Here is a 9,527-nt window from a genome sequence, read left to right as displayed (position 1 = left end):
GCCCCGGGCACGCGGGCGACGGCCGCCGGGGTGCGGCGGGGTGAGGCCACCGCGGCAGGGCGGGGCAAGGGGTAGGAGCAGGGCTCGGGCGTCGGAGCGCCGGAGGTGGCCCGAGCGTGGCGGTGTCGCCGATGCAGGGGGTGCAGGAGCAGGGCGAGGTCGACATCGGCGGTGGGGCGAAGGCGAGGCGATGCACGAGTGGGCACTAGGCGAGCAGCGGGGCCACGCGAGGCCGCAGCGGAGCAAGCAGCAAATGGCCGCAGCAGGCGGGGCCGGCGAGGCTGCGAGCGGGTTAGGCACGGTGACGACGAGCGCAATGGCTGGCCTGGACGGCAGGAGGCGCGAGCGGGGCGCCGGTCTAGGCGCAGCACGGGGAGGAGGTCACGGTCGTGAGCGCGTGCGCGTGTGGAGAGCGGCGACCGTGACGACGGGGACGGGGAGAAAGGTAGAGGCCGGGGGCTTCACCGTACTTGTGTAGGGGAGTGGCAGTGGCTCGAGGAGGAGGACGGGGAGGTGGCATCGGTGGCGCCGGTGATGGCGAAGGACGTCGGCGTCAGGGCGCTCAGGCGCTACGTCAGCGGCGACGGTGGCTGGAGCCAGACGCGGGGTAGGAAAGGTGATGAGGCGGTCCGGCAGGGAGGTGGCACCGGCGAGGTGGTGGTGGGACGAGGCGGCGACGGTGGGCACCGACGGCTTCGGGGCGGAGCGAACGGCGACGAGCGCAGGGGCGCTACCCTGATCTGGATCGGGATGAGGGGTAGAGACGAGGGAGGAAGTGAGGGGGATCTGGTCTAGGGTTTGGTGGTGGGGAGGCTGAAGTAGGCCACTTAGGTGGGCCGACCTGGCTGGGCCGTGGCCTAGTTGGGCTGGGGGGGCTTTTTATTTCTCTTCTATTCATTTTATCTTTTATTTTCTGTTTTCTTTTGACTTTAAATTTATATTAATTTTGTAAAAATATAATTTCAACTCCAAATTTAGCATTGCCACTAAACCCACTGTCATAAATTTTTTAACCCAGAAAAAATAGTTTAATACTCCCTCCGTTTCTTGATATAAGGTGTATAGATTTTTTAGAAAAAGTTCGAAATATAAGGTGTCTTGCGTTGCACCACTCGTTTGAATAATTTTTTTAGGGATTTGATTACATTTACTTATATTAGGCAAACTCCTCTATTTTCTCATGTCAATTAGTCAGGTGTAATCTCGCCCAAAACTTGTGAAATTTTCACTCCATGTGCGTTCTTTAATTTTCATGCCAAAAACTATACACCCTATATTTAGGAACGGAGGGAGTATTTTATATAATACAAAAGGCATTTAATTAATTGTTTTATCTATAGTTTTATTTATTTTGAACAGTTAAACATTTTTTCAATAGTGTGGATTCTTCGCCATAATTACCTACGCATTATTTGACACAACCCAAACATTTTAGTTTTAATGTTTGAAAACTTTTATCATTTGACTTCAATTGAAATTTAGATTTGAACCGGTTTTGAACTAACGCGAGATTAAAAACAATAACCGAGGTGACATGGCATCATTTACCGGGGATCACTATAGCTTAATTATCCGGACGTCACATCCAATTTCACCACAAGTATCCGTGAGTTGATTATTCGATATGCATCAAACAACTTCAGATTCATAATATTCAATCCAATACAACGAACTTCAAAGAGTGCCCTAAAGTTTCCACCGGAGAAAGTAGGATGAAAACGTGCATCAACCCATGTGCCTAGATTACCCCAATGTCACCAAGGGAATCCGCAAGTTGATTACCAAAACATATATCAAGTGAATCAATAGAACACCCTATTGTCACCATAGGTATCCACATGCAAGACATACACCAAGTGTTCTCAAATCCAAAATATTCAATCCGATAATAGTGAAACCTCAAAGGGAAAGACTTAATCATCAGAACGAGATAGAGAGGAGAAAACACCATATGATCCAACTATATTAACAAAGCTCACGGTATATCAAGATCGTGCCAAATCAAGATCCCAAGAGAGAGAGAGAGAGGGAGATCAAACACATAGCTACTGATACATACCCTCAGCCCCGAGGATGAACTACTTCCTCCTCATCATGGAGATCGCTGGGATGATGAAGATGGCCTCCGGCGATGATTTCCTCCTCCGGCAAGGTGCCGGAACAAGGCTCCATATGGGATCTCTTTGGTACAGAGGCTTGCGGCGGTGAAGTCGAAGTTCTAGGGTTATTTCTGGGGGTTTCCCTATATATAAGAATTTTCAGAGTTGGAATCACGCGAGAATGAGCTAAGATGGGACCACAAGCCACCAGGCCACAGCCACCCCCTGGTCGCGCCCTGGTGGTTTGTGGGGGCCTCGTGGCTCTTCTGGTCCTCCACGAAGTTTCGAGGGTCTCTTTGGTTCTGAAAAAAATTGTTAAAAAGTTTTGCTGCATTTAGACTTTATTTGTTATGGATTTTTTTGTAAAATAAAAAACAAGTAGAAAAAAACAACTGGCACCAGGCACTAGGTCAACATGTTAGTCCATGAAAATCATATAAAAGTGCACCAAAACCATATAAAATTATTGTAAACATGACATGAATACTTCATAAATTATAGATACGTTGGTGACGTATCAATTGCTTAAAGATTAAGTACCTCAGTTGGAAGAAGGTTTTACTTATTGTCCCTGGAGGAGATGAAGAGATTGTTGTAAATTGTTAGAAATTATTTTGTTGTAAAGGTTACACAAGACAACTTCATGATTGTTGTAAATAAACTATTGGGCTATAAATTTTGAAATTGTTTCAGAAAACTAACATAATTGTGGATTTTATAAATGATATAGATTGAGGCTTGAGAAGTCCTCAATAAAGTATAATCTTTATTAAGAAAAGTTTATTGATAAACTATGGTGTAATTCCAAATGATATTAACTATGTAGAGATATAGTAAATAGACTATATGGAGATATAGTGTTACTATGAAAATGGACTATATAGAGATATAGTGTTACCGTAAATGTAACATAAGAATTACACATGATAACCAAAATTTTACCGAAACAAATAAAATTAGGATTTGAAGAGTATCAGATCCAGTGACGAAGGCTCTACCACTAGCAAAGCATGAAAAACACCAGGTAGCCATGGGTGTAAGATAAAACATGCAACTAGATTATTGACTCTGGTGTAAGTGGGAGACTGTTGGAAATATGCCCTAAAGGCAATAATATTTGTATTATTATATTTCCATATTGATAATTATATAGTTTATATTCTATGCTATAACTACTATGATCCTGAAATATGCGATTCAGTGCAAAACTCATATGCGTGTGTGGAATGATAAACGGTTAAATAAAAGATTCCTAGTCTTGCCTCTAGGGCTAGCTCAAGTGTTGTTGATGATCATGTTTTCCGGATGTTAGAATATCGTTAAATGTTAAACGATGGTCCTAAAGCAACATTGAGATCATGATGTTGGAAGAACGATTATATTGATTCGACCCAAAATTGTCTGTTATGAACTGAGTTAATATCATCTATATTCAATTGTAATAACACATAGTGTTAATGTGTGATTTTGCTCCTTTGACCATGAGAGTATCGTAGTCACTTCTTACCATACGGTGGAATTTGGGGTTGCTTAAACGTCACCTGTAACACGGTGATCAAAACGACAACGTTCAGGCTCATCAGAAGGTTTGACAAGGGACTAGATAGCTCAAGAGTGGGATTTGCTCCTCAGATGATAGAGAGATATTCTTAGGGCGCTCCCGGTGTGATGGAATCCATCATCGTCTGGCCAGACATAGGTGACTATGTCACTGTGATGCCGAAACACAACAACGAGTAAGAAGAAAAAAACCGGTAACAAGGATAACGGTATAGTGAGCATGTGATGACTTAGGAGGATACCGATGCATCTCGGATTTTCTAAAGTATCATGAAGCAAAGGGAACATCACATGATAACCAAAGGTCTACTCGAGTATCATTCATGTGCTCGTAGGGATTAATAAGGACGTCCATGGTCCCATTGTTGGTCCTTGAATGAAGGGGTTTCGTTCATGTCTATTAGTTACCGAACCTATGAGGTCAGAAGCTTAAGGAAATCATGATCTGCTGAGTGTTAGTAGGACATGAGTGATGAGAATATATTTGTGGAAAGTTGTCCAAAACAAACCGATAATTCAAAGAGAGATACAAAGATATCAAATCATGCATATAAGAATTCAGAGAAGATTCAAATAATATTCATAGATAAGCTCATCATAAATCCACAATTCATCGGATCTCGACAAACACACCGCAAAAGAAGATTACATCGGATAGATCTCCAAGAACATCGAGGAGAACATGGTATTGAGGATCAAAGAGAGAGAAGAAGCCATCTAGCTGAAGGAAATATGCCCTAGAGGCAATAATAAAGTTATTATTTATTTCCTTATTTCATGATAAATGTTTATTATTCATGCTAGAATTGTATTAACCGGAAACATAATACATGTGTGAATACATAGACAAACAGAGTGTCACTAGTATGCCTCTACTTAACTAGCTCGTTAATCAAAGATGGCTATGTTTCCTAACCATAGACAAAGAGTTGTTATTTGATTAACGGGATCACATCATTAGGAGAATGATGTGATTGACTTGACCCATTCCATTAGCTTAGCACTCGATCGTTTAGTATGTTGCTATTGCTTTCTTCATGACTTATACGTGTTCCTATGACTATGAGATTAACTCCCGTTTACCGGAGGAACACTTTGTGTGCTACTAAACGTCACAACGTAACTGAGTGATTATAAAGGAGCTCTACATGTGTCTCCAAAGCTACATGTTGGGTTGGCGTATTTCGAGATTAGGATTTGTCACTCCGATTGTCGGAGAGGTATCTCTGGGCCCTCTCGGTGATGCACATCACCTAAGCCTTGCAAGCAATGCAACTAAATGAGTTAGTTGCGAGATGATGTATTACGGAACGAGTAAAGAGACTTTCCGGTAACGAGATTGAACTAGGTATTGATATACCGACGATCGAATCTCGGGCAAGTAACATACCGATGACAAAGGGAACAACGTATGTTGTTATGCGGTCTGACCGATAAAGATCTTCGTAGAATATGTGGGAGGCAATATGAGCATCCAGGTTCCGCTATTGGTTATTGACCGGAGACATGTCTCGGTCATGTCTACATTGTTCTCGAACCCGTAGGGTCCGCACACTTAAGGTTTCGATGACAGTTATATTATGAGTTTATGAGTTTTGATGTATCGAAGTTGGTTCGGAGTCCCGGATATGATCGCGGACATAACGAGGAGTCTCGAAATGGTTGAGACATAAAGATTGATATATTGGACGGCTATATTCGGACACCGGAAGTGTTCCGAGGAAGTTTCGGATAAAACCGGAGTACCGGAACCCCCCGGGGGGTTAATGGGCCTCATGGGCCTAAAGTGGAGAAGAGGAGGGGCTGCCAGGGCAGGCCGCGTGCCCCCTCTCCCCCTAGTCCGAATTGGACAAGGAGGGAGGGGCGGCGCCCCCCTTTCCTTCCTCTCCTTTCTCCCTTCCTCCCCCCTCTCCTATTTGGACAAGGAAAGGGAGGGGAATCCTACTCCCGGTAGGAGTAGGACTCCTCCTGCGTGCCTCCTACTAGGGCCGCCCCCCTTGGCTCCTTTATATACGGAAGCAGGGGGCACCTCTAGACACACAAGTTGATCCACGTGATCGTTTTCTTAGCCGTGTGCGGTGCCCCCTTCCACCATAATCCTCGATAATATTGTAGCGGTGCTTAGGCGAAGCCCTGCGATGGTAGAACATCAAGATCGTCACCATGCCGTCGTGCTGACGGAACTCTTCCCCAGAACTTTGCTGGATCGGAGTCCGAGGATCGTCATCAAGCTGAACGTGTGCTAAAACTCGGAGGTGCCGTAGTTTCGGTGGTTGATCGGTTGGGCCATGAAGACGTACGACTACATCAACCGCGTTGTGCTAACGCTTCCGCTGTCGGTCTACAAGGGTACGTAGATCACACTCTCCCCTCTCGTTGCTATGCATCACCATGATCTTGCGTGTGCGTAGGAATTTTTTTGAAATTACTACGTTCCCCAACAGTGGCATACGAGCCTAGGTTTTATGTGTTGATGTTATATGCACGAGTAGAACACAAGTGAGTTGTGGGCGATATAAGTCATACTGCTTACCAGCATGTCATACTTTGGTTCGGCGGTATTGTTGGACGAAGCGGCCCGGACCGACATTACACATACGCTTACGCGAGACCGGTTCTCCCGACGTGCTTTGCACAAAGGTGGCTAGCGGGTGTCAGTTTCTTCAACTTTAGTTGAACCGAGTGTGGCTACGCCCGGTCCTTGCGAAGGTTAAAACAACACCAACTTGACAAACTATCATTGTGGTTTTTGATGCGTAGGTAAGATTGGTTCTTGCTTAAGCCCGTAGGAGCCACGTAAAACTTGCAACAACAAAGTAGAGGACGTCTAACTTGTTTTTGCAGGGCATGTTGTGATGTGATATGGTCAAGACATGATACTAAATTTAATTGTATGAGATGATCATGTTTTGTAACCTAGTTATCGGCAACTGGCAGGAGCCATATGGTTGTCGCTTTATTGTATGCAATGCAACTGTGCTGTAATGCTTTACTTTATCACTAAGCGGTAGCGATAGTCGTGGAAGCATAAGATTGGCAAGACGAAAACGATGCTACGATGGTGATCAAGGTGTCGCGCCGGTGACGATGGTAATCATGACGGTACTTCGGAGATGGAGATCACAAGTACAAGAAGATGATGGCCATATCATATCACTTATATTGATTGCATGTGATGTTTATCTTTTATGCATCTTATCTTGCTTTGATTGATGGTAGCATTATAAGACGATCTCTCACTAAATTTCAAGATAAAAGTGTTCTCCCTGAGTATGCACCGTTGCCAAAGTTCGTCGTGCCCAGACACCACGTGATGATCGGGTGTGATAAGCTCTACGTCCATCTACAATGGGTGCAAGCCAGTTTTGCACACGCAGAATACTCAGGTTAAACTTGACGAGCCTAGCATATACAGTTATGGCCTCGGAACACTGAGACCGAAAGGTCGAGCGTGAATCATATAGTAGATATGATCAACATAGGGATGTTCACCATTGAAAACTACTCCATTTCACGTGATGATCGGTTATGGTTTAGTTGATTTGGATCACGTAATCACTTAGAATATTAGAGGGATGTCTTTCTAAGTGGGAGTTCTTAAGTAATATGATTAATTGAACTTAAATTTATCATGAACTTAGTACCTGATAGTATCTTGCTTGTTTATGTTTGATTGTAGATAGATGGCCCGTGCTGTTGTTCCATTGAATTTTAATGCGTTCCTTGAGAAAGCAAAGTTGAAAGATGATGGTAGCAATTACACGGACTGGGTCCATAACTTGAGGATTATCCTCATTGCTGCACAGAAGAATTACGTCCTGGAAGCACTGCTGGGTGCCAGGCCTGCTGCTGGAGCAACACCAGATGTTATGAACGTCTGGCAGAGCAAAGCTGATGACTACTCGATAGTTCAGTGTGCCATGCTTTACGGCTTAGAATCGGGACTTCAATGACGTTTTGAACGTCATGGAGCATATGAGATGTTCTAGGAGTTGAAGTTAATATTTCAAGCAAATGCCCGGATTGAGAGATATGAAGTCTCCAATATGTTATATAGCTGCAAGATGGAGGAGAATAGTTCTGTCAGTGAGCATATACTCAAAATGTCTGGGTATAATAATCACTTGATTCAATTGGGAGTTAATCTTCCAGATGATTGCGTCATTGACAGAATTCTCCAATCACTGCCACCTAGCTACAAGAGCTTCGTGATGAACTGTAATATGCAAGGGATGAATAAGACTATTCCCGAGCTCTTCGCAATGCTAAAAGCTGCGGAGGTAGAAATCAAAAAGGAGCATCAAGTGTTGATGGTCAACAAGACCACTGGTTTCAAGAAAAAGGGCAAAGGGAAGAAGAAGGGGAACTTCAAAAAGAACAACAAGCAAGTTGCTGCTCAAGAGAAGAAACCCAAATCTAGACCTAAGCCTGAAACTAAGTGCTTCTACTGCAAGCAGACTGGTCACTGGAAGCGGAACTGCCCGAAGTATTTGGCGGATAAGAAGGATGGCAAGGTGAACAAAGGTATATGTGATATACATGTTATTGATGTGTACCTTACTAGAGCTCGCAGTAGCACCTGGGTATTTGATACTGGTTCTGTTGCTAATATTTGCAACTCGAAACAGGGACTACATATTAAGCGAACACTGGCGAAGGATGAGGTGACAATGCGCGTAGGAAATGGTTCCAAAGTCGATGTGATCGCGGTCGGCATGCTACCTTTACATCTACCATCGGGATTAGTATTAGACCTAAATAATTGTTATTTGGTGCCAGCGTTGAGCATGAACATTATATCTGGATCTTGTTTGATGCGAGATGGTTATTCATTTAAATCAGAGAATAATGGTTGTTCTATTTATATGAGTAACATCTTTTATGGTCATGCACCCTTGAAGAGTGGTCTATTTTTGATGAATCTCGATAGTAGTGATACACATATTCATAATGTTGAAGCCAAAAGATGCAGAGTTGATAATGATAGTGCAACTTATTTGTGGCACTGCCGTTTAGGTCATATCGGTGTAAAACGCATGAAGAAACTCCATACTGATGGACTTTTGGAACCACTTGATTATGAATCACTTGGTACTTGCGAACCATGCCTCATGGGCAAGATGACTAAAACACCGTTCTCCGGTACTATGGAGAGAGCAACAGATTTGTTAGAAATCATACATACAGATGTATGTGGTCCAATGAATGTTGAAGCTTGTGGCGGATATTGTTATTTTCTCACCTTCACAGATGATTTAAGCAGATATGGGTATATCTACTGAATGAAACATAAGTCTGAAACATTTGAGAAGTTCAAAGAATTTCAGAGTGAAGTTGAAAATCATCGTAACAAGAAAATAAAGTTTCTATGATCTGATCATGGAGGAGAATATTTGAGTTACGAGTTTGGTCTACATTTGAAACAATGCGGAATAGTTTCACAACTCAAGCCACCTGGAACACCACAGCGTAATGGTGTGTCCGAACGTCGTAATCGTACTTTACTTGATATGGTGCGATCTATGATGTCTCTTATAGATTTACCGCTATCGTTTTGGGGTTATGCTCTAGAGACAGCCGCATTCACGTTAAATAGGGCACCATCAAAATCCGCTGAGACGACGCCTTATGAACTGTGGTTTGGCAAGAAACCAAAGTTGTCGTTTCTAAAAGTTTGGGGCTGCGATGCTTATGTGAAGAAACTTCAACCTGATAAGCTCGAACCCAAATCGGAGAAATGTGTCTTCATAGGATACCCAAAAGAGACTGTTGGGTACACCTTCTATCACAGATCCGAAGGCAAGACATTTGTCGCTAAGAATGGATCCTTTCTGGAGAAGGAGTTTCTCTTGAAAGAAGTGAGTGGGA

The sequence above is a fragment of the Triticum dicoccoides genome, chromosome 7A (genome assembly GCF_002162155.2).
Source record: "Triticum dicoccoides isolate Atlit2015 ecotype Zavitan chromosome 7A, WEW_v2.0, whole genome shotgun sequence".
NCBI lineage: Eukaryota > Viridiplantae > Streptophyta > Magnoliopsida > Poales > Poaceae > Triticum > Triticum dicoccoides.
Note: the sequence above shows the minus strand (reverse complement) of the source record.